The sequence below is a fragment of the Garra rufa genome, chromosome 10, assembly GCF_049309525.1.
Source record: "Garra rufa chromosome 10, GarRuf1.0, whole genome shotgun sequence".
NCBI classification, from domain to species: Eukaryota; Metazoa; Chordata; class Actinopteri; order Cypriniformes; family Cyprinidae; genus Garra; species Garra rufa.
The window spans coordinates 46,710,328-46,736,133 of NC_133370.1; the positions used below are offsets into that span (position 1 = coordinate 46,710,328).

At 34.4% G+C, this 25,806-nt stretch overlaps 1 protein-coding gene across 5 annotated transcripts in view; it reads right to left on the reverse strand.

Annotated features, from left to right (window-relative positions):
- The window catches only part of LOC141345017 (adhesion G protein-coupled receptor L2-like), a 171,921-nt gene extending 147,611 nt beyond the window's left edge, over nt 1-24,310 (reverse strand). For all 5 annotated transcript variants that reach the window (XM_073849914.1, XM_073849911.1, XM_073849912.1 and 2 more), the window contains exon 1: nt 23,833-24,310. The gene's annotated coding sequence lies outside the window, so the exon portion shown is untranslated. The remainder of the gene's footprint in view (nt 1-23,832) is intronic.
- Between the last annotated feature and the right edge of the window lie 1,496 nt (nt 24,311-25,806).

Below are 25,806 nucleotides of genomic sequence, written 5' to 3' on the forward strand. Positions count from 1 at the left end.
AAATATGGCTGTTTGTGTGTGTGACATTCATCCCAGAGCTTCCTGTCTCAGAGACCAGAGAAAGAATGCCTGAGAGTTTCTAAGACAGGGAGGAACTGAAAGAACGGGGAAGAAAAGAATGGAAAAGCAAAAGAAAAGGGTGGGCGGGTCAACCGGGATGATTGACAGCTAGTGAGTGTCGCTTGACCTCTCAGGGTTCGTCTCCAAGTATTCTTGACAGGCTTAAAGAAGCAGAACATAAAAGAGCTGGAATGTTAATTTATTTTCAATTGCCGGGACCAAGATGGGAGAAAATAAAGAATGCATACATGCATGCATAGCAAGTGAAGCAGGCACAAATGAGATGTAAAGCTGCATCTGAAATTAAGCGCAAACGCAGCTAATTAAAGACATGAAGCTGCATTTGTAATTCTTTTCCAACGAGGATTACAAAAGTGTCAAAAAGTAACCCGAGTGCCGTAAGATTGACACGATACCTTCACATTTGAGAGAACACAGATGCTATTCAAGCATCTCTTTTTCCATCAATCATGGATTTCTAAAATTAACACAACTAATCCAAAACATCAATGTGATTTTGATCACATTATAGTCTAAAGATGTTGACAGTTAACAACTAAACAACCTTTGGTTGTGTATTTATTTGTGTCCCTGGACCACAAAACCAGTCAGAATTGAGATTTATACATCAACTGAAAGCTAAATAAATACGCTTTTCGTTGATAATTGACAATATTTGGCTGAGATACAACTGTTTGAAAATCTGGAATCTTAGGTTGCAAAAAAAAAATCGAAATATTGAGAAAATCGCCTTTAAAGTTGAATTACGTTCTTAGAAATGCATATTACTAATAAAAAAAAATAAGTTTTGATATATTTACGGTGGAAAATTTACTAAATATTTTCATGAAACATTATCTTTACTTAATATCCTAACGATTTTTTTGGCATAAAAGAAAAATCTGTCATTTTGACCCATACAATGTATCTTTGGCTATTGCTACAAATATACCTGTTACTTGAGATTGGTTTTGTAGTCCAGGGTCACATTTATTTATGTATTTTGATTGACTGATTGATTGATTTTTATTATTTTTGACAAATGACATTGGTTAATTATGTACATTCACATATTGCTTTATTTTTAGAAAGAAAAGTCTACACATTTAATCATTTAAGGTGAGACACTGCAGGTGAATAGGGTAAAAAAAAAATAATTAATAGTTATCACCTTGCTTACTCAGTTGATTGATTACATTTGATAATTGCAAACATTTTACAAGTCACATTAAAAGTTTTCTAAAATGTTAGGATTAAATATGCAAATGAGCCATTATTTAATAAATATGCGCTAATTTGCATACATTTCTTGTACAAAAATCTAAACACTGGATGAAGTCAGTTTCAAAATTCTTTTTACATTTTTTGACATATTAGAGTCAAATGTTTTTACAGAGGGGATTTTGAGTGAGTAATTCCATCATTCAGAAAATACTTAGAACAGGCAGAAAACTATATATTTTTTAGTTTTTTGGGGAATAAAATGTTGTATAAAATCAAGCAAGTTATATGTCGACAAATCCCTCTGTAAAAATCTTCAGGATATAGACAAGAATAAAAATGTAAAGTTTGGTGTGTGTAAGTGCTACTGAAGTGGAGATTTATGGCTCAAGTGTAGGAAAAAAAATTCATTTTGAGAAAACGGCCTTTAAAAATATGGATTGTAATTGAAATCTATTGACACAAATAGACAAAGTGCTATAAAAGAAACACTTAACAGTGTCTTTTGGATGTTTTCTTTCCACTAGCCTGAAAAAAACACTATAAAAACTAAAATCCCAAAATCTCAAACTTGATAGATGCATGAAAAAACAGTTTTTGCCCGCAATGTCTCCCTTTAGGATACAAGCAGGATTGTCTATCCCAGATTTATTGTTTGTAGGTTAACCATTTTAACCATCCAATTATGATTGGTTTATTGTTTAAAAGAATTTACCGAAATGTGCATCTCTTTCATTTATTTAATGAAATATGCGCTAATTTGCATACATCTCTACTACAAAAATCTAAACACTGGATCAAGTCAGTTTCAAAATTCTTCTCTAATTTTGTTGACATATTAGAGTCAAATGGATTTTGGATATCTCAATTATGTCACTCCATATTTCAGAAAGCACTTAGAACAGGCAGAAAACTATATATTTCTTACAGGTTTTTTGAGGAATAAAATGTTGTATACAATCAAGCAAGTTACATACGAACAAATCCCTCTGTAAAAACCTTCAGTGTATAAACAGGAATAAAAATGTAAAGTTTAGTGTGTGTGAGTGCTGCTGAAGTGGAGCTTTATGGCTCAGCGTAGGAGAAAAACTCATTTTGAGAAAACAACCTTTAAAAATATGTATTGTATTTGAAATCTATTGACACAAACCGATAAATTGCTATGAAAGAAACACTTAACAGTGTCTTTTGGATGTTTTCTTTCCACTAGTCTGAAAAAGTACTTTATGAAAAACCAAAAAGCCCAAAATCTCAAACTTGACAGATGCATGAAAAACACTGTTTTTCCCTGCAATGTCTCCCTTTAGGATATAACCAGGATTGTCTATCCTTGATTTATTGTTTGTAGGTTAACCGTTTTAACCATCCAATTATGCTTGGTTTATTGTTTAAAAGAATTTACCAAAATGTGCATCTCTAGTTTCCTCAGAATAAAATGTTTCCTTTATGCATTAATGCGTTTTATCATTCTTGCGCTCCCACAGAGAACAATAGAAATCTGGTTTTGTCGTAAAAGCTTGTCTCATAAACCAGTTCAGTAAGCAGTATTTTCCAATGTTAAACCACACACACCCTAATGAAGCATTACTCATGTATAAGCCCAAGTTTCGACTTTACTTAAAGTACTTAAAAGTGTTAAAGTAAAAGTATTGATTGATGCACCATTGCTGTTTTTTGCAGTTTTATAGGACAGGACATGATGGCGCATAAACAGAATAAATATCGTTATTTATGTTGTCAACTAGCCAACATCAGTCAGTAAGTAAGATTAGTGGATGCAGACAACAAATAAGCATTGATCTGCAAGTAAGCAAATGCTTTATTACAAAAACAAGGTACAAGAGCAAAATGTACCATTTAGATACTAATATGCATCTTTTGGGATTAAAAAGCCACATGCTTTTGAAAAGATAATGCCCTGGAGAGAGCTCTATAAGTGCACTATTAAATATAATATAACATTTTAAACATAATATAGTGTGCTAATATATCAAAGTTAGTCATAGTGTGCAAACAAGTGAAGTGAAAAGAATCCAATTTACCATCAATGTAACAAGAAATATTAAAGAAAACTGTGCTACACATACACAAACAGATACAAACAGATGCCACCTGCACAAAAACAGTTTGTTTTTGTTGCAGGAAAACTCTATTATGTTAATGTCAATTATAGATTTTATCTAGTGATACACAGATGTGTCCACACTCAGCAATCTCATACAATGGGCTCAACAAAGAACTTATATGCAGCAGATTTAGTTCACAAACAATATAAACAATCTGACCTCAATATGATGTTTAAATGCTTAAAAAGATTTAAAATAATCAGTACTAAACCTCATTAGCGTGCATGCGGCCTTCCAGGCCTCTGCTCAACCTTTGTCCGATGTTATTCGATCATGCTCTGTTGTGTTGGCAACTAAAACGGTCTCTATTTCATGACATTCTTCTATTTTACCACAGTAAACAATGCTAATACTGGGACTAAAAGAGAATTAAAGGAAGAAAATAAACACATAAATAAATCCCCTCCAAAAAAGACAGCTGGTGAGATGCGAAGAGAAGAGGAATAAGAGGTTCCATGTGCAGGCCAGTGGAATATCTCATGAAATATTGCTCGATTCGTGGGAAACTGTGTAACCGGATTGCAAACAGAACGCAAAGCCGGCTTAATCCAAATTTATGAGCTCACCTGTCTTATTCAGCACCAATTCAAGTGCTTTCACACTGGTGATATAACGTTTGGAGTTTTAACTGTATTATTTCTTTTGTAATACATCAAGTATGGCGTTAAGTCTGACAGGCCACATTATTCAACCTTGATCTGGCCTGTTCCAATCCGCTTTAGACACTTTTTAGAGTTGCCCTTTAAATTTACTTCTACGTGTTCATCATTCATACATGACATATGCTCCACCTTTGAGGATGGACATCAGTGATTTTTCCGTCATTGTAATGTTTCCAATTGTATTAAGCCATGTTATTAACATCTGTGTGCAAATATGGAATCTATTTACTACAATGTGTGTCATTCTTGATGATATATTGAGGTCTTATGAAGAGAAACAATCAAACTAATCCAAAACATCAATGTGATTTTGATCAGTGTGTTCAACACATTATAGTCTAAAGATGTTGACAGTTAACAACTAAACAACCTTTGTTTGTATATTTATTTATAACCACAAAACCAGTCATAAGGATATTTTTTTTAAAAATTGAGATTTATACATCATCTGAAAGCTAAATAAACACGCTTTCCATTGATAACTGACAATATTTGGCTGAGATACAACTATTTGAAAATCCGAGGTTGCAAAAAAAAAAAAAAAAAAAATCGAAATATTCAGAAAATCGCCTTTAAAGTTTTCCAAATGAAGTTCTTGGCAATGCATATTACTAATCAAAAATTATGTTTTGATATATTTATGTAGGAAATTTACAAAATCTCTTCATGGAACATGATCTTTAATTAATATCCTAATGATTTTTTGGCAATGTGTGTCACTCTTGATAATGCATTGAGGTCTCATGAAGAGAAACAATCAGTCTGTGCAAGAAACTGTACATTATTTACAGCATTATTACATGTAATCCAATTCTTTTCCATGAACTGTTTGTTTTCAGACAGTCTATGCTAATGAACTGGTTCAATTCACAAGTTAATTTACATAATCATGCAATGATGTAACTTATATGCAATTTTACTATTAAAGCACCCAATAATGATGAGAAATGTGGATGTTTTACATCTTAAATTAGTCTTTATCAGCTCACCTTTTTACATAAACAATAAGAAACCATAACTTATGATTTTGCCTCTTCATTCAAGTGTTCAGTCACATATGTGCATATCAGCAGCTCATCAGCTAAACCATTTCTTCAGTTCAGTGACTAGTAACCGAAGTTAATTCTTTATACTTTATATTAGTGATAAATTTAAAAGATAGCAATACAACAGACAAAAAAACATACAAATAAAAAAAAAAACTGCTTTTTTTTTGGGGGGGGGGGGGGATTAGTCTACAGCCTACGACAGAAATTAAATGTATTTATTTGAATGTAAAATAAAACAGCATCTTCACTGTAAGAATTAAACATGCTTTGTTTCTTATTAAAACTACAAAAGTCCTTCTTCCATAAGCAGTGAGTGATTTTTCTCTTTGTATTTTTACGTTTTATTAATATTAAGCACAGAGACGGCAGAAGGAATATTATTTGTTTATGATCATTTAAGACATACCTGACAAGGGTTTACATGAATAATCACCAAGCGCCTCATTTTGAAATATTTTTGCTGCTTAAATCATGAACTGTTTCAAAAGATTCGGTCTGATTCATCAAACTGATTCAACTAGTTCACCAAAAAAAGAACCAGCTCAAAAGAACGATTCGTTCACAAACTAGACATCACTCCAGACAGTTTGCCTGAGGCTCTGGATTACAGATAATAATTTTGCAAATAATGTTTAGTTTCTTGCATAGACTGATTGTTTCGCTTCTTAAGACCTCAATATATAATCAGGAATCACAAGCATTAAAAGTCCCATATTGTCAAAATCGAAATTTCCTGGCTTTTTTCATGATAACTGAGGTCTAGGGGCTATGTAACTACCATATGAGTTTCAAAACAGTCAATTCACAGTAAACTGCACACAGCCTGCTTAAAGTAGCTGTTCATTTTCACGAGCCGCTGTGACTTCCGCAAAGATGTGACGTCCGATCTACTCAAGTCACCGCCTTCAGTCACCACCCCCAACACCAACCACCGTCCCACCCTCCTTTTGTCAAACCCAGACAATATCATGTCCATAACATTGCTAAGCAACAACAACACGGAAACTAATCTAGAAAACTGTTTAGTCTATAGATGTGGAAACTACATCATTGCACAGGCTTCAGAAAAACGTGAATATAAGAGACCAGTGGCACGTCAACTTCAGCCTCTTTCACACAGCCATTCCGGTAAATACACGGATAATGTGTCCCATGATTTGTTCCGGAGTTGTTTGATTTGGTTCATTCACAGTTGTTTTCCGGAATCTGTGCGTGCTTTACACACAACCCATAAAGACATGTGACGTTTGGATGTGAGATGTAATGCGACGCGTACGTTTCACTAAACTGAAACTAACCTGAACAAACTGTGCTTCAGCGCTGATAGTGAGGAGCTGGCTCTGCCTGATGATCGCTGCTTCATTCCACTTTGCACGTATTTTTTTGTTGTGAAGAGTCGCAGGGTAACGTGCATCATCACTACAACACTGCCTTTATGGCTCTGGCTTTTGTTCACACAGCGCTCGTTCCCGTAATTTTCCAGAATCAGCGCGCATTGTGAAAGGGGCTTTACTAAAGCAACAGTTATGTAGCTTACTGCATTCGGTGTTTGAAAAAGAAAAAACATTAATGATCGTTCTGAAATATCCCGTTGAGTATCAGCAGACTAGGCTCTCTCTATGGCTCTGGGTTCGGCTACAACGATACATGACCGTAGTTACCTGTGGTTGGCCTGGCTGTGCGTCACTCAGAAAACAACAGGCCAATCAGAAGAGAGGCTCATGAATATTAATTAGATGGGCCAAAATCGACCTGTTTTTGACAGAGCTCCTAAAAAAGGAGCTGTAAAAATATATTGAGATGGATTTTGGTACTTATACCACAAATATATATTCTTAAGGACATCAACAACTAAAATAAACCTCCAGAAATGTGTACAATATGGGACCTTTAAGGTGAGACACTGAAGGCAAAAACACTGTTTTTTTTCATGCACCTGAGATTTTGGGCTTTTTGGTTTTTTCATAAAGTGTTTTTTCAGACTAGTGGAAAGAAAACATCCAAAAGACACTGTTAAGTGTTTCTTATATAGCACTTTATCTGTTTGTGTCAATAGATTTCAATTACAATACATATTTTTAAAGGCCGTTTTCTCAAAATTAGATTTTTCTCCTACACTGAGCCATAAATCTCCACTTACACACACCAAACTTTACATTTTTATTCCTGTCCATATCCTAAAGTTTTTATTACAGAGGGATTTGTTCATATATAATTAGCTTGATTTTATACATTTTATTCCCCCAAAACAAAAGCCTGTTCTAAGTATTTTCTGAATTATGACCCAGTGTGAGACCCAAAATCCACTCTGTAAAAACATTTGACTCTAATATGTCAAAAAAATTAAACAAGAATTTTGAAACTGACTTCATCCTGTGTATAGATTTTTGTACTAGAAATGTATGCAAATTACCGCATATTTCATTAAATAATGCTTCATTTGCAGAGTTTAGACAAACTTGTAATACAAAAAATGTTTGTAATTATCAATGTAATCAATCAACTGGGTAAGTAAGGTGATAACTGTTAGTTATTTTTTTTTTTTTTTTTTTTTTACCCTATTCACCCACCAAAGACCATAGTTTCAGCTAAAAATCTTCTTTACTGTTCTACTGAAGAAATAAAGTCATCTACGTCTTGGAAGGCCTGAGGGAAAGCAGCAACATTTTAATTTTTGGATGAACTTTCCCTTTAACAAACTAAGATTAATGCTTTAGAAGCATTCTTCATCGTCACTTAATGTTAACTGAAGTTCACGAAATGAAACCTCTTTGTAAAGAGTTATGAAAAATGTCCTAACATCTATTAAGAGTGAATAAGCGATGTATTACGTTTCACATTAACAACGAAGAGACGCTCTTTCAAATGCACTTCAATTAATTTGCTCCTCTTTTTCCTTTTATAAACGGCAAAGAAAAGCATAACAAAAGTGCAGCCACTGCAGCTTCATTGGATTTATATCTATTGAAGTGAAATTCAAAAAGAAAGAAAATAACTTTCATGATAAATGGACAAAAGAAAAAGCCTCTGCTGGATGGCAAGACTCGAATTCATTTTCTGCTCCCAATCCTCCACTCCTGCGTTTCCCTCTTCTGTCCCCCAGAACACAATTCCTTCTTGTGTCTGCGCAGCCTCCCTTAGTTACCGGAGAGAGAAACAAGGCCATGCAGCGGGTCCCGGGCAAAAACAAATCATTCAATATTTCACAGTCATTAGTAGCATTATCTAAAAGAACTGTTTGGTTGTTAGCATAGCCTGTGGCAGCTCAGCAAAAGAGCATTGTAACCAACCATAGATGCAGAAAACTATTTTGCAAGCAAAAAAACAAGCAAACAGCTTATTCATACATTTATAAGGCCGTACAGTGAATTGCATTTTAACCGTGATCTTGAGTTCTCCTTCTCTGTGATTTCTTGCATTGGTGGCGAGCCTTCAAATTTGTGGTTGCCAGATGTCACGAGAATAAATCCCCCAAATCAAAGCTTTTTTCTGTGTCCAACCTGGCAACTATGCATTAGGAAAAAATAGCTGAAAACACCAGCAAACATTTAAGTTGGAGTTTAGCGATCTCGTTTGAGATATTCTGCTCAAATAAAAGTCTAACAAGGCTAGTCGATTTACTTTTAAGCTGTCGTTTGCTAGGTCTAAATCTATAAGCAAACTTCAATTTGACGTTCTCTTGGTTTGTGATTGTGCAATAATGATGCATACACCTACATGGACGAAATGCAATAAATAAATAAATAAATAGACAATAATCATTAATAATCATGATTTTTTTTTTTACAATATCACCGTTTAGCCATTATCATGCAGCAGCCCTTAAGTTGAACGCAGATTATTCTTTCATACGAAAACTATGAATGTTTAAAGCATCACCTCATCTCCTGACCAGAGGCAAGTCTGTGTGACCAAGACTGATTAAACTAACTTGCAAAGTAATTAAAAATAAAACTTCAGTTTTTCAGATGAAGAAAGGCATGGTGAAATCAAACCAAGCACCTGCATGCATCGCTTCAAGAGCTTATTCAGTTTCAGCAAAGCATGATGAGGATGTATTTTCTGGAGGACAAAAAACAACTAACTACCAACTAAATAAAAAAAAACTGCCTGGGAGAACTTTTAATTAATATCACTTTGGAAGTGTGCAAAATAACATAAAAGTGTGTTAATGTGCATGTAACAATGATTAAAAACTGCTATGGATTTCTTTACTGCTTCTTCATATTAAATGTATATTTATTTTACATTGTATATTTACAAAATTATAAATATGATAATACGTAATTTTAAGTTGCAACCTCTTGATTACGCAATAGAGAAATTGTTAAGAAATAACAAAAAGCAAGCATAAAAATCCCACTTTAATTATTGGCCGATAACTACAAAACGCTAAATATCTGCCGATATATCGGCCTTTGCAATGCATCAGTCAAAAACCAATAATAGGTGGCCTTGATGAAGTAAAACCTACAGTTGAAGTCAAAAGTAATTTTACCAAAAAAAAAAAAAAAAATGGATTATACAAAATGCATGTTACTTTCTATTTACTACTGACCTGAAAAAGATATTCTCCACAAGAGAAAATAATAGTTGAACTTATAAAAAATTACCCTGTTCAAAAGTTTACATCCACTTGATTCTTAAAGGGATGGTTCGGAGTAGAATTGACTTCATTGCTATGCACTCCGAAGCCCATGTAAATACCCCATCCGAAGTTTTTTTTACCATAGTCAAACATTTATGGAGATATTAGAGTTTTTCGAATTGCTTGTTACAGGAGTGAATGGTACATGTGATGTATCTCGTAAATTGTACCACTAAACGTGCAAGTAATCTTACCAAACTTGTACAGTAGTGTTAATAGGTTATGTACTCACAAAACGCTGCATCAGAACATTTGTAAGTCCACCATGAGTGTTTTAAAAACACGTTTTACCCGAGAACTACTAGTCTCAGAAACTACAAGTCGACGTCACTTCCCTGGTTTGAAAAAAGTACGTAAAAGTCCTCCTACTACATCTGTGTGCATGTCAACTTGTAGGAGGACTTTTACGTGCTTTTTTCAAACCAGGGAAGTGACGTCGACGTGTCGCCATTTGTAGTTTTTGAGACTAGTAGGGATCTTCGGAGTGCATAGCAATGAAGTCAATTCTACTCCGAACCATCCCTTTAATAATTGTGAATGATCCACAGCTGTGTTTTTGTTTAGTGATAGCTGTTCATGAGTACCTCGTTTATCCTGAACAGTTAAACTGTCCGCTGTTCTTCAGAAAAGTCCTTTAGATCCCATGGATTTTTTGTTTTTTCAGCATTTTGCGAACTGATGTTTCAGAAAGAAAAACGATTCACTACGAACCGGGGGTGTAAACTTTTGAAATTTGAAGATCAGGGTAAATTTGACTTATTTTATCTCTCTCTCATATATATACATACATACATACACACACACACACACACACACACATAATATTTAGGGAAAATAAGAAAAAAACACATCCTCATTCTGTTCAAAAGTTTTCACCCCTGGCTCTTAATGCATGGTTTTTCCTTCTGGAGCATCAGTGAGCGTTTGAACCTTCTGTAATAGTTGCATATGAGTCTCTCAGTTGTCCTCAGTGTGAAAAGATGGATCTCAAAATCATACAGTCATTGTTGGAAAGAGTTCAAATACACAAAAATGCTGAAAAACCAAAGAATTTGTGGGACCTGAAGGACTTTTCTGAAGAACGGCAGGCAGTTTAACTGTTCAGGACAAACAAGGGACTCATGGAAAAACTATCACTAAACAAAAAACACAGCTGTGGATCGTTCAGGTATAAAACACAGTATTAATAATCAAGTGTATGTAAACTTTTGAACGGGGTCAATTTTAAAAACTCTGTATATGTGAAACATCTTATTCAGGTCAGTACTAAATCAAAAATAGCATGCATTTTATGTGATCCCTCTTATTTTAGTTAAATACTAAACATTTTGAAGATTCTGAAAGGTGTATGTAAACTTTTGACTTCAGCTGTAGCTTCCTTCAATCACAGGTGTCAGCTGTATTCTTATTTAATCATCACAACACACTAACCAAGAAACAGTTCTCGACTGCAACAGTAAATAAGGGAAGTGACCATAATAAGACCAGATTTATTTGGGGAAAAAAAAGAGAACAGAATATGAAAGGGTTGTTTTCTACAACACAAGAACATGTCAATATAAAGCATCTGTAACTATAATCCAGAAATTGTTTTTGGATTCCAAGTATGCTGAATGTTACTGTACACAACCACAAGCGTTAAAGCGATCTCTGATTGTAGTGCAACAAACCTCAATGTACTATTTTTATGACTTCCACCATTAGCAAATAGCTCAAAGCTTGGAGCACTCTTAAGAGCTCATGATTTCCATAATTAAAACCCTGAGCAATCAGCAATCACGCTCCCGCTCGCCTCGCTGATCAACACACTCGCTTTAGCATCGCATCTATAGCGGGACGGTCATGCCTCCTTATTCACACGCCTGTTTAAAATGGAACAAATCAGCGCCAATCAAGAGGGAGGGAATGAATTAAACACCGCAGCCATGTGGCCGTCCGCATCTGCTCTTCATGTTCACATACATAAAGAAACAGAGGGCACCTTTCATTTCCGCATCAATTTAGGGCAATGGAAAAGCATAAGTGGTAAAATATCTGATTAAAAACAAAAACGTCACAATGAAAGCACAAAATGCAGCATATCTTGTTCTAGAGAATGATTATCGCCAGGCACAAATGTTGCAACATATGCATTTTTGAAGTGCTTTTCTTTTTTTAATTCATGGACTAACTGCATTTTTTTTTTCCTCAGAAGGGTTGATTAAGGTCCTTCTCACGGCCATTAGTAGCGAGACGATGATTCATAAGCGTTTGGCGCAGCACTTCAAGACACCGCCATAAAATAATGCAGCATGTGTTAACACATCAACCTGTGTGACTCCACATGTGCTTTCCACTTAGAGAGTGATAAAGAAAGAAGATTGCATTACATTTATGTCAACAACGATGATATGCTCTGGCCATTTTTACTCGATGTGGATTAATCTGACAGCATGTGTTGTTTTTGACAACCATCTTAGATTTAGTCTTAGTCTTTTGGACTAAAATGCTTATTAGTTTTAGTCCAATTTTAGTCACTTCTAAATGTGATAGTTTTAGTCCAATTTTAGTCGACGAAAAGTCAAAAAGGTTTTAGTCAAGTTTTAGTCAAAAAAAGGGGAAAAAGTCTTTTAACAAATTAATGTAGGTCAGTAAGTATTTTGCTGTTGGGTAGTCTCAGCCTCAGACGTTGGCTAAACTGATGCACATGGTACACTTAACTGGAAACACTTCAGGAATGTCGAAGTCGTCATCCGATTAGTTGAATTTGATCGGATTTCCAGCTGACGCGAGTGTCGCATTTATTTTCAGTCCTCCGGGAAACAAAGCGCCGGCTGATTTACTCTCGTGTTTTGCTAAGAGGTGCTTATGCAGACGCCATTGTTGTTACACACTTTTGCAACGTTCGCGAACAAATTACTGACTTGCTGCTTGTTGTCCCTCTTCTTATTTAACTTTCAATGCTGGTTATTTTGGTGACTGACTTGTTGCACGCCAGTCTGTTGTTGTGGGGACATTTCCACGCCCCGAAACGTGACACTGAACAAAACGAACTGTGATTGGTTGTTTGACATGTCAGTCAAACGGCCTTATGGGCGGGCCTTGGCCAATTAAAGCTGCCATGAATTCCAGACCTTCAGCCGTCAGCCTGAAGGTCTGGCTACGCGAGACTAGCTGTTTGGTAGTGTGTGAGTTTTCGTTGACGAGACGAGAATAGACAAATGTTAAGTTAAGATACATTTACAGCAGGAAATATACAAAATATCTAAATGGAACATGATCTTTACTTAATATCCTAATGATTTTTGGCATAAAAGAAAAATTGAGCATTTTGACCCATACAATGCATGTGCTGTGCTTTTGTGTAAAAGTGTTTTTCTGTTCATTGAAATGTCTGTGATGAAATTCCTATTCTATATTTATTTTATACTTATAAGCTACACATTCACATAGTGTATTGAGAACTTATAAACGTGTGTAATTCACACAATACAAGCTATTAGTTTGTTTTATGTTTAGCTGATTAGTACACTGTTAGGACAGAAACAAGTATAAAGGGTCTATTAGACAAAAATAAGACAACAACCAAAAAAGGCCTTATAAATAGCTTGTAATGGCATACAAGTCCATAACTAGTCGCTTACAAATGCAGTTATTAGTCATTAATTACTGTCTTATTCCTGATCCTTAAAATAAAGTGTTATCTCTTCTAAATCATAATAAAATCATATGAACAACATTCTTCAAAATGTTATTTTATGTTTGACAGCAGAAAGAAACAACTGGAGGGTCAGCAAATGATGTCAAAATATTTATATTTGTCCGAACTATCCCTTTAATGGTAAATATATATTTATATATATATATATATATATATATATATATATATATATATATATATATGTGTGACCCTGGAGCACAAAACCAGTCTTAAGTCGCTGGGGTATATTTGTAGCAATAGCCAAAAATACATTGCATGGGTCAAAATTTTTAATTTTTCTTTTATGCCAAAAATCATTAAGAAATTAAGCAAAGATCATGTTCCATGAAGATTTTTTGTAAAATTCCTACTTTAAACATATCAAAATGTAATTTTTGATTAGTAATATGCATTGTTAAGAACCTAATTTGGACAACTTTAAAGGTGATTTTCTCAGTATTTTTGATTTTTTTGCATCCTCAGATTTCTGATTTCAAATAGATGTATCTCAGCCAAATATTGCCCTATCCTAATAAACCATACATCAATAGAAAGCTTATTTATTGAGCTTTCATATGATGTATAAATCTCAGTTTTGTCAAATTTTACCTTATGACTGGTTTTGTGGTCCATGGTCACACACACACACACACACATATATATATATATATATTTATTTATTTATTTATTTATTTGGAAAAAAAAACTGAAATCGTATGATGAGGAAAAAAATATCATGACAACATTTTTGGCCATAACTCGCCTAATGCGCACAGCTCTACTTTTACTTCTGCTTCAAGAAAACAGCAGCTTGGAAATAGTGTGTCGACAGAACCCAAACTCCATCTGTGACAATAGAGTGGAATGGAATGGAAAATGAAGAAAAAAAAATACAAAACAATGCAGACCATTACTATCCTGACCAACACACACACACACACACACACACACACACAATACATACAACATTTCCTGTCTATATCTGCGTGTGCTTCCTCTCAGCTCCGACATAATCAAATTAATTAGAAATTCCCACAGAGGGGCACAAATATATTATCGCTCTGGCCTCTGAAGAGCCTGTGGTCTCTCTCTATGTTAATGCAGGCGTTTGTTGTGGCGCAGGAGCCCGGGGCCGCCGGAGAGTCTCACAGGTCAATGCTAATCCCTGATAGATGGAGCTACAAGACCTTTAACCATTCATCAACCTCGCGTCCGCAGCTCCAACACAGAGCACTTCATACAGAACAGAAAGCCTCTCGCTGCCATCCATCACTCAAAGCTGGCAGCTCCAGCAGGGTGTGTTTAAAACACTCTTCTCCCAAACACTGCTAATGCGTCCCGTTCACCAACACAGCGCTAAGGACTCACACTAGGTAACCTAACATACACACAGTGTCTTTGTGCATGACTTCAAAACTCTAGATTATATGACGAAGGTAAAGAGTTAAAAACATTAGCCAACGCTTGGTTTTACACTTATGTTTCTCTGCAATCCCCCAAGCTCATTTCACTAACATGGTTTATTAATATTCACAGATATCTGTATGAATTGCCGTGTTAGCGCCACTGAAGCGTACATTGTAACAAAAGGTTTTAAGCATGTACAGCATGTACGCGTATTGTACTGTACTGAAAAGATTAAAGATGACTATTTAGATGATATAAGTTTTGTTCGTTTCTTTTTACCAGTCATGCATTATTTCAAAAGAAAGAAAGAAAGAAAGAAAGAAAGAAAGAAAGAAAGAGATAAGTGATTATGTCTACGTTTTTGGAGAATAAAATGTCAAAATTTGGTTGAAATAATGTTGCATTGTCATTCAGTGTAACACAATATTTATGTAAAAATTCAAACAACATTCTTATTCTGACTTGTGCATATTAAAAGATATAAAATAAGGGAGTATATTAAATTTTATTGTGTTTTAAATGATTAAAATAATCGTACTGACAAATGGGAAAAACCTAGAATAATGGCATATTTAAAAAATGTAGAATTACAACTAATTTGTAGTTTTGAATATGTCATAAATAGATTTTTGTTGTTAATACACCTAAGAAGATTGTTACACTGAATGGCATTTTAGTGGGTGTCTTCTGTAAATTATGGGAAAATTTGTGATATTTATTTTTTGCTCAGAAAAACAAAATCAAAAATGCAACTAAATTAAAGAGAAAACTTTTCAGTATTTTTTTTTTTTTTTTTTTTTTTGGAAAAACAACAACGACTTGTTGTTTTACGCTTAAACCTTTTTCGTCTTCATCAAATTACAAAAAAAATCAAATCAAAGAAATGTCACTATAATACTTTGAAATATAAAATATTATGTGTAAAATGTAAAGGCATATTGCATAATATTTTAAATTTATAACAATAGCAAATAATTATTAACATATACACACATATGTGACCCTGGACCACAAAACCAGTCATAAGGTTAAATTTTACAAAACTGAGATATATACATCATATGAAAGCACAATAAATAAGCTTTCTATTGATGTATGGTTTGTTATGATAGGACAATATTTGGTCGAGATACATCTATTTGAAAATCTGGAATCTGAGGGTGCAAAAAAATCAAAATACTGAGAAAATCACCTTTAAAGTTGTCCAAATTAAGTTCTTAACAATGCATATTACTAATCAAAAATTACATTTTGATAGGTTTACAGTAGGAATTTTACAAAAAAATTTAAATGTAACATGATCTTTACTTAATTTCCTAATGATTTTTGACATAAAAGAAAAATCAATAATTTTGACCCATACAATGTATTTTTGGCTATTGCTACAAATATACCCCAGCGACTTAAGACTGGTTTTGTGGTCCAGGGTCATATATATATATATATATATATACACACACACACACACATATATATATATATATATATATAAAAAAAATGTATATATCAACAGTACAATTAAAACACTAATGCTGTTTTTTTTCTAAGCGTTAAACTGCAAAGAAATTCCTCTTTTAAAATGTTTGTAAAATGCTTGTTGACAACAATTCATAAACCATTCTCATTGCAACTTTGTGAAGGAGTTTGGTGCATGTTGCATTTATTATTTCATTTTATTTCTCAAATAAACATTGTAAGCAACTCAGACACAAAGATGGACGCATAGTTTGTGTGGAGAAACATTTAGTGTCAACGAGTTATTAACAGCGGCTCATGTGAAAAAACCACAGCGCTGTGCGTCAGATTACATATTTATATCACATCACATCACATATAACCACACTAAAGCATATTGTGTTTTTAGGAATTGTTAGAATTAACAAAGTTATCAGCCAAATGGTAAATGAGACCGTTTCATACACTGGCCAACGCTGATTTTACTCACATTTGCCGCTTGGCGAGTGTTCATTTTAGTCCCTGCATTCATCCGTTAGAACTTCCATCCAAATTTTATTTTTTATAAATAAATGTGCCATTCAAAATCATACATTTCAATTGAGTGTCTTTCCAAAAGTCCAAACAAGAGTATTACTTACAAATCCAGCTCATAAAAGAAAAGCCTCATCCAACTCATCAAACACATCCACACACCACCATCGTCTCTCTTCAGCTTGCTTTTTCTTCTCCTACATTTCTCCCATCTGTTTTCACACAGATTATCCAATGAGAAACGCTTCTACAGGAACATACACTTTTTCCTCTCCAGCATTTTAGCCTGCATTAGTGAATCGATGAGTGACGATGGCCATGCAAACAGTTTGTGTTTTCAGAGGAATCTCTGGCATTCCAGCGGGACGCTTTACCAGCTGAACTACAGCGAGGGGAATGCGGTGGACACTGGCGCTTTTTCTTTCTTTCTTTCTTTCTTTCTTTTTTTAATTGAATCTTTTGTACGAACACTAAGAAATCTGACCTGTAGAGATTTGTTCTGCCTTTGCAATACAAAGCAGTTTAATAACCAAGACAATAGAGGTTTTGACAGAGCTGTCTTTATAAACACTATTTTAATGGCCTTTGTTGTTGGATGATCAATAGTTCTCATCATTGTCACTCAAAAAGCTCTGTTTTTAAGCTTTTAGAAATCTACAGAAAGACTTTTGCAATTTAACTTTTTTAAATTGAAGCTAAATGATTGCAGAAGTATTTGCACAGTCAAAGTAAGATTTTTTTTTAAGAGAGGACACATTTAAACACCATTAGTATAATCAATTATACATATTAATATCTGACCCTGGACCACAAAACCAGTCATTAGAATGCATTTTGAAATAAACTGATATAACTGAACAAATAAGCTTTCCATTGATGTACGATTTGTTAGGATAGGACATTATTTGGCTGAAATAATGCCATTTGAAAATCTGGAACAGGAGGATGCAAATATTGAAAAAAAAAATCACCTTTCTATCTTCAATGAACATCTTTACTTAATATCAATTATTTTGACCCATGCATTGTTGGCTATTGCTACAAATAAACCCCAGCCATGCTGCTACTTCTGACTGGTTTTGTTGTCCAGGTTACATTTTAAGCTTAAAATTTAGGAAAAGAGAGAGGCAACATTTTGGAAAGAAGCTATGCTGAGCTCAGCTGTCTGTGTGTAATTAAAACAATCAGATGTGAGCATAACGGCCAAAAAAATCCTCGTTCACATACATCCACCTTCAGCCTCACGCCTACGAAACCAGAGATTGAAAAACTCCTGCCAAAAGCATCAGCGCAATAAAAGAGAAGATGGAGCAAATACAAATTAGATTATATCTGGAAAATATTGTCAGCACATACACAATGCAATTGGACTTGAGTGTAAATATTGAATTACAAAAACACAATTGTATGTCTAGATATTATAACGGCATGAACTTACATATTGCAAATGCTAGTATGCATATTTTATTTTTTTGCATAAAGTTACTTTATGCGCCAGTGTCTTCTAATCATGCAAATTTAACCACACAATTACAGCTTAGCATTTCTTGACCTCCTCTAATTTTTTTTTTTTGCTCATTAGGGTCTAAGCATTCTCCATAATGTGTGCCATCTCATATACTTTGACTTGGAAATATTACATTTTATTAATGCAAATGAAAAACCACAACATCCCAATATAGATTAAACATAATGGCAAATATTCTTATATTTTTGTACATTTACAAAGCATTAAATGCTATACAAATCCAAAATGTAAGATAATCTGAACTTGTAAGGTTTCTTTAGGTTATGTTCGTATTTCAGTTGTCATTTACTGTCATCTCCGCTTCAGCGGCTATTACACAGCATAGATTAAACACTAAAAAATATGACATAATAATGCAATTCAATAAAAACAAACATTTTATGAAATTTAACTTTAAAATTCAACTAAATTTTGTACATGGGTCAAAGACGAAAAAGGGGTTATGCATAAAAACAATTGTGCAATACTGCTTTAAATACTCAAAAGTTTCCTGTTTAAATTAATTGCATTTTGGTTTTGGTTTTTTCTGAGCAAAAAAATAAATATCATACTTTTTCTCTAATTTACTGAAGACACCCATTAAAATGCCATTCAGTGTAACAATCTTGTCAGGCGTATTTACAACAAAAATCAATTTATGACATATTAAAAGACAAATTACTTTCACCTCGAATACTAATTACTTGTAATTATAAATTTTTTTTAATTTGCCGCTATCCTAGATTTCGCCCATTTGTCTGTAAAAATTTTTTTTTACTCACAATAAAAAAAATTCAGAATAAGCATGTTGTTTGAATTTTCACATAAATATTGTTACACTGAATGACAATGTAACATTTTGACACTTTAATCTCAAAAAACTTATTTGAAACCTTTACACTTTACTTAATTAATGTGTTTTCTATGGACGTAAAATCACTTTTGTACATTTCTTGGATGGACATCTTGTTTTTGACCCACATACAATTCTAAAAAAAAAACTTTAAATGCATTTGTGATAAAACTCGTTTCTCTATCCGTCATTTAGACTAATGCATACAGTCCTGGATTTCTTTTGCATGGTTGCAATTTGTCCTCTCATATACTTCCTAACATGTTACTGATTAACCTGAACCAATTGTAATTTTAGTAAGAGAAAATATTTTAGACAATGTGTTACTAAAAATGAATGCAACTGTGCCTTTAGCCATTCTACAAAGTATTATTAGCATCAACACTCAGGAAAAAAGGCACAATAGCTGTCACTATGGGGGGTATCCTTTTCAAATGGTACAAATGTGTATCTATTTAACTCTTAATGTTGTATATTGGTCTCTTAAAGGCACACAGTAGTACCCATTGAGACAGTTTTGTACCTTTTCTATCATGATAGTAAACTATAATATCACATTTTAGGATTATTTCTGTACGACAACACGTAAGTTTAAGCAGCGAGACTTTCTAGGGCAGCAGAAATGAGATACGCCAAGCACTCGAGCATCCAGATCAATTCCTTAGCAAACTAGAGATCAATCTCAATTCATCGACTAGAGTTGGGAATTTAAGGAGTGAAACAAATGTAAAGCCGCATCCGGGAAACGATTAATTACTGAAGGCAATCAAAGGTTGTTGTGAACACATGTACGAGGGCAGGACTCACAAAGTTGGGTCAAGAAATCCTCCTTCGCACATTTGTCAATTCATAACACTAATGATCGTAAGTAATATTCTATGGCAGCAGTTCACGCTGATGTAATAAGAGAAGCATTAAAAAATGATCAGCATTCCTTATGCATGAAGTGCATCAGCTGAATTTTTCCACTGCAAAACATTGAACTTTTCCAGATGCATCGCTCCTCGTCGTTCCTCGTCGCAGACGGCTCCATACCATTTTTTCCACCAAATCCGAGCGCTAACCTCTTTCTGCCTTTCGCCCCAAGTTCTTGAGCCATTATTGCTTTCGACAGACAAAGTCTTTTGGCGGATGGAGTCGGTAAATAGAGGTAAAAGAAACCAGCGGTGTAATCCGATATAGCTCAATGCTCTTTTCAATGCAGTTTTCTTCTGAACGGCCATGTTCAAAGCATGCATATACGCATACTGGCATTCTTTAGCATTATTTCGACAGGACACTGCAACGGGACGGGATCAAGAAAAGGACCACAAGCCGGGACTTGAACAAAGTGCAACGTGTGGGAGAAATACCCACACTGCTATCAACTCTGACAACAGCTTCCTTTCAGAAAATCCACTTTACACCTTCAGCGTAACACCTTCGATGTGTGCCACAACTCATTACGTGTGTTACAGAGCATGATCACGATCAAAACGTCTAATCAATAGACTAATCATCCCGGTGGATTGCCGAAAGGGAATCAATTAGGTCAACCGCTGCTATTAAAACTGTCAATACAAATAAAAATGTACAAATTTATCAGATCATTGTTATCGGCTTAGAATTACGAAAACAACATGGTAATGGTAAGCAAAGTTTCCACCAAATATGTGACCCTGGACCACAAAACCAGTCATAAGTTTACATTTGACAAAACTGAGATTTATACATCATATGAAAGCTCAATAAATAAGCTTTCTATTGATGTATGGTTTGTTAGGATAGGACAATATTTGGCTGAGATACATCTATTTGAAATCAGAAATCTGAGGATGCAAAAAAATCAAAAAGACTGAGAAAATCACCTTTAAAGTTGTCCAAATTAGGTTCTTAACAATGCATATTACTAATCAAAAATTACATTTTGATATGTTTACAGAAGGAATTTTACAAAAAATCTTCATGGAACATGAACTTTACTTAATTTCCTAAAATTTCCCTTAATTTTTGGCATAAAAGAAAATTTTTGATTTTTGACCCATGCAATGTATTTTTGGCTATTGCTACAAATATACCCCAGCGACTTAAGACTGGTTTTGTGGTCCAGGGTCACATATTGTTACTACTATACATGACCCTGAACAACAAAACCAGACACTGAATAACAAAAAGCTGGATAAATAAGCTTTCAATTGGACAATATTTGGCTGAGATACATCTATTTGAAAATCTGCAATCTGAGGGTGCAAACAAAATCCAAATATTGAGGAAATCACCTTTAGAGTTGCTCAAATGAAGTTCTTAGCAATGCATATAATAAATCAAAAATTACTTTTTGATATATTTATGGTAGGAAAAGTACAAAATATCTTCATGGAACATGAAGATGATTTTTGGCATAAAAGAAACATGCAATGTATTTTTGGCTATTGCTAGAAATATACCAGTGAGTATAAAGTTCTTTATTATCTTATTTATACTGCTTAATTGCTTATATTTTCACAAATTGTACTATATTATCTGCTAAAAGGCAACTATAAAATGAGGATATTACAAACATTAACATCTTGATTTTCTGTAAAGATGCTTAAAAATAATGTGCAATGTGAAACCTGCAAGACAAGGAAATTTGACTTGACTGGTGAAAAGTGTGGTTGCAGTATAATTTGTACTTTTAACAGCTCTGAAAGTAACCTGCAATTTAATTTTTCAACCACAAATCATGATACAGCGGCCAAAGATCCTTTTGTGAATATTTGAGAATCCACAAACGACAATAAAATAGCTTACAAATGAAAACCTTCCTTGAAGTCTGGAAGATCTGGATTCTATACACAACCTCAAAGACATTTTGACTAGGATTTCTTTTCCACTGGTAAAACAATGATTAAGCAACTAGAAAAAAATACAATTAATTACATTTGGAAGTTAACTAATTTATTCAATGAAAAAGAAAACCAGACTGGATCACTGTACACACTTGCATTTTTCTTTGGCTCCCCAAAGTACCATTTCTTGAAACATATTTAAATCTAAAGAATCTTTATCCACTATAAAGAACCTATTTGTGGAATGGAAGATGTGAAGTTCCTATAGATGTCCAAGGTTCTTCATGGAGCCATAGATGCCAACAAAGAACCTCTCTTTTTTTTTTAAGAGTGTATAAATGACAAAACAGTAAGTTTCAAAGATCTAAGACTTGAACTGTGTGCCTCAGTTTAGCCATACTTTGGAAGGGGGTGTTGGTAGTGATGCTGGTGGCTCAAGTTTTTAGCAATTGAGATTCAACCACTTTGTTATGTAAATGCATGCTTGGAAACGAAGTGCTAGAAATCACAGGCAGTTGATGTGAGCTGAGATGGCACTTCCTCTAAAGACGTGCACAACAAATGGAGCGCGCCACAACTGCGCATTTGTTCATGCGAGTTCACTCTCTGCATTCAAATGAGTGAGCACTAAACAATGACTCATAATACACATCTAAGGGTGACCATTTCATACATTTCAAATGTAAACCGTGAGGTTTCCGCGTGAATTAGTCCTTTATTTATTTATTTACGCATATATCTTCAGGTTATCCGCATACTTGCCAAATTAATTCAAACGCCTTCATGTTCAGTTCTTTTCGTATTCATTCGTGCTTGTGTCACGTCGTTGTACGTGAGAGCTTGCTTTCAGGTTTATTTCGCTCTGCTCCATTTTACCGTTTTTGAACGTCCTTGTGTGAACACCAAATCCGAGTTCAATTTTGACAACCTTGTTGATATTTAACATCCAAACTAAAGATTTCATTTTTAAAGTAAAGTAACATACCGAGGCAAAATGTGATAATGCCAACTAATCTTTGCATTTGATTGTGTTCTTGCTTGTACGTGGCACACCATCAATTGCTCTGCATAGATTCAAATGACAAACTAGTGCTGCAAGAGTGTGTTTTTCATGAGCAACTGTGACATGAGCAGCTCATAGCACGCTTAATAATGCATGTGCAGTAAAATGATCTTAATTTAGCTGCTGTGCATGGACCTCCAAAAAGGCAAAACAAAATCAACCGAAAAAGAAAAAAAAAGCCATTTTATTGAAAAAAAAGGGCTTGTCCCAAAACATCCCATTGTAATGTCAAATAAAGAGTTTATAATTTCCCCTATATATGTGGAAAAAGAAAGTGTGCTTTTGTTTGTTGAAGCTATAGTTTGAAAAACTATACTGTCTCTCATAGTGTTTTTGCCCCATAAATTTTGGTTTTATTGCACAGGTCTCTATATTTCTCCTATAGAGATAATTCCATGACAGATAAGCATGATGTATTGCCTCCTACGAAAATCACATCTGGCCCTCATCCTGTGCTTTTTAAAGAAGAAAAAAACGTCTTTCTAAGATGAACGGCCCCGTTTTGAACATTACTGAAACAATGCACGCACAATTAGGTGACCCTGCATGCTTTCAAGCCCTTAAATTAAATCTTTAAAAAGTATTTTGTGAGACCTGGTGTTTTCTTTAAAAGCCCTGCAGTTTCACTGCTTGCTGTCCCAGTGTTTTAACACCCGAATGGAGACTGTGGATGTGTTGAAATGCATGAAAAAACACCCCACGGTATTCGGACGTGTAGTGCGTAAAATGGAGATATGGATAATGTGAATGATACTCACAGATTGAGGAATAGTCCCAGCAGGTCTATTGACGCAATAAAAAGCGAGGGTTTATAAGTCACCTCTAAATCAGCGCACAAAGACTTTCATCGTGCGCTCAGGTAGATCTCAGATCCGCGCAGTCCACAAAACCACATTAGGCCTAGGAATATGGAAAGCTGAGAAAAGCGAACAGCCGGTTCACATTTAAAAGGAGCATTTCGTCGTTTTCAGCAGCCGGAGTTGTCCCGCTCCATGCAACACTCGCTTTCGGGCAGAGCGCAATGAATGCCCGTTTAAATCAAAGCCACGCGCCTTTGGACGTCGCGATGGCCCGACCGGTTTACCTCTGGACGGCCGTTTGCACAACCGGGACGGGACTAGCCCCACACTCAGTTGAAAGAGTGCGCTTTTCAAAAAAACTTAAGGAAATTCCACTCGTTTCGTACTGCGGAAAGTGAACCTCGATCCAGGAGCAGAAAGACGGCTTGCGCGTCGAGCCGGCTGCGTGTCTCACTGCAGAGGCGCGCTGCAAAACCCGGGCTGGAGTTCTCGCTGGTGGACGCGGAGCGGAGCGGCACCTGGCCTACAAAGTCAAACCCCATTCGAGGGGCCATAAACCTCATGGAAGTCTCTCCTCTCAACAACTGTTCAAACACTGCCAAAAGTTTGCCGTGGGATGGTGATATAAATTAGTACTTCCTCCAAAACACTACTCTGTGTACAGAGCCACACTGAGATACTTCTTTATATACAGTCAGTGGCGGTTAGATTACTTACACATTGTAATCCGTTACTGATTACAAATTACATGGTGGAAATTGTAGCTCGTAACAAAATCTGTTAGATTATACATATTAGGTGATGTATCCTGACTACCTTTTGATTAAGAAAATATGTTGCATTCCCTGTTATTATCATCATAAAGTGTATTAAACATTACAGTATGCCAAGGCTTCACAAACTAGGAAAAGTAACTGTAATTTTTAGCATTTTAAAATGTAATATAATCTAATTAAAAGCACTTTTTGGATAACGGATTACGTAAACCAGATTACATGATACACATTTTTATATATATTTCTTATTGTATCTATGGTATCGTCTAAATACACTGCAAAAAATGTTTTCTTACTAAGATTTTTGTCTTGTTTCCAGCCAAAATATCTAAAAATTCCTAAATCAAGAAGGATTTTCTATAGACGAGTAAAAATTAAAGTCTTATTTTCTGAAAAAACAAGTCAAAATTAGTGTGTTTTTGCTTGAAACAAGCAAAATAATCTGCCAATGGGGTAAGAAAAATAATCTTGTTTTCAGTTTGAAATAAGATTTTTTTTTTCTTACCCCATTGGCAGATTATTTAGCTTGTTCTAAGAAAAAATAACTTCATTTTGGCTTGGTTTTTTTTTCTGAAAACAAGACAATAATTTTTACTCGTCAAGAAAATCCTTCTTGATTTAGAAATTTTTTGATATTTTGGCTGGAAACAAGACAAAAAATCTAAGTGTATGTTTTATCTTCTGTACTGCTTTAAAAAATAATACTCTATGTATATATATTGACCTATTTTAATATATTTTTTTTAATTTTAGTTATTTTCATTTTAATTTTTAGATATGTTTTTGTCAGTTTTAGTAGCTTTTGGTTTTTATGTCTACGTAATTTAGTGTTGTCAAACGATTAATCATGATTAATTGCATCTAAAATGAAAGTTGTTGCTTACATAATATATGTGTGTACGGCTGTGTACAAATAATATTCTGTAAATAAATAACATTGGAAAAAATCTTAGTATTTTTCAAAATAAAAAAGGTATATATACTTCCAAAAATATATATGTATGTGAGTGTATTTATACGTACATAATAAATATACACAGCATACACACATATATTATGTAAACAAAAACTTTTATTTTGGATGTGATTAATCGTTTGACAGCTCTAATGTAATTTAATTTAATTTTAATTGTTTTAATGCATCAAGTTAAACTAA